The sequence below is a fragment of the Fulmarus glacialis genome, unplaced genomic scaffold (assembly GCF_000690835.1).
Source record: "Fulmarus glacialis isolate BGI_N327 unplaced genomic scaffold, ASM69083v1 scaffold40450, whole genome shotgun sequence".
NCBI classification, from domain to species: Eukaryota; Metazoa; Chordata; class Aves; order Procellariiformes; family Procellariidae; genus Fulmarus; species Fulmarus glacialis.
This window is the reverse complement of record NW_009186669.1, coordinates 4499-5249: the sequence shown is the minus strand read 5'-3', so window position 1 is coordinate 5249 and position 751 is coordinate 4499.

Here is a 751-nt window from a genome sequence, read left to right as displayed (position 1 = left end):
AAGGAAGACCTGGGGAACTACAGGCCAGTCAGTCTCCCCTCTGTGCCTGGGAAGATCATGGAACAGATCCTCCTGGAAGCTATGCTAAGGCACATGGAGGACAGGGAGGTGATTGGAGACAGCCAGCATGGCTTCACCAAGGGCAAGTCCTGCCTAACCAACCTAGTGGCCTCCTTTGATGGAGTGACTACATCAGTGGACATGGGAAGAGCTACAGATGTCATCTATCTGGACTTCTGTAAGGCCCTTGACACGGTCCCCCACAACATCCTTCTCTCTGAATTGGAGATATATGGATTTGATGGATGGACTGTTTGGTGGATAAAGAATTGGCTGGATGGCCACATCCAGAGAGTAGTGGTCAACGGCTTAATGTCCGGAGATCAGTGATGAGTGGTGTCCCTCAGGGATCTGTATAGGGACCAGTAAGGTTTAAGATCTTCATCAGTTACATAGACAGTGGGATCGAGTGCACCCTCAGCAAGTTTGCAGATGACCCCAAGCTGAGTGGTGTGGTTAACACTCCTAAGGGATGGGATGCCATCCAGAGGGACCTGGACAATCTCGAGAAGTGGGCCCATGTGAACCTTATGAAGTTCAACAAAGCCAAGTGCAAGGTCCTGCACATGGGTCGAGGCAACCCCTGGTATCAATACAGTCTGGGGGACGAAGGGATTGAGAGCAGCCCTGCTGAGAAGGGCTTGGGGATACTGGTGGATGAAAAGCTGGGCATGAGCCAGCAATGTGAGCT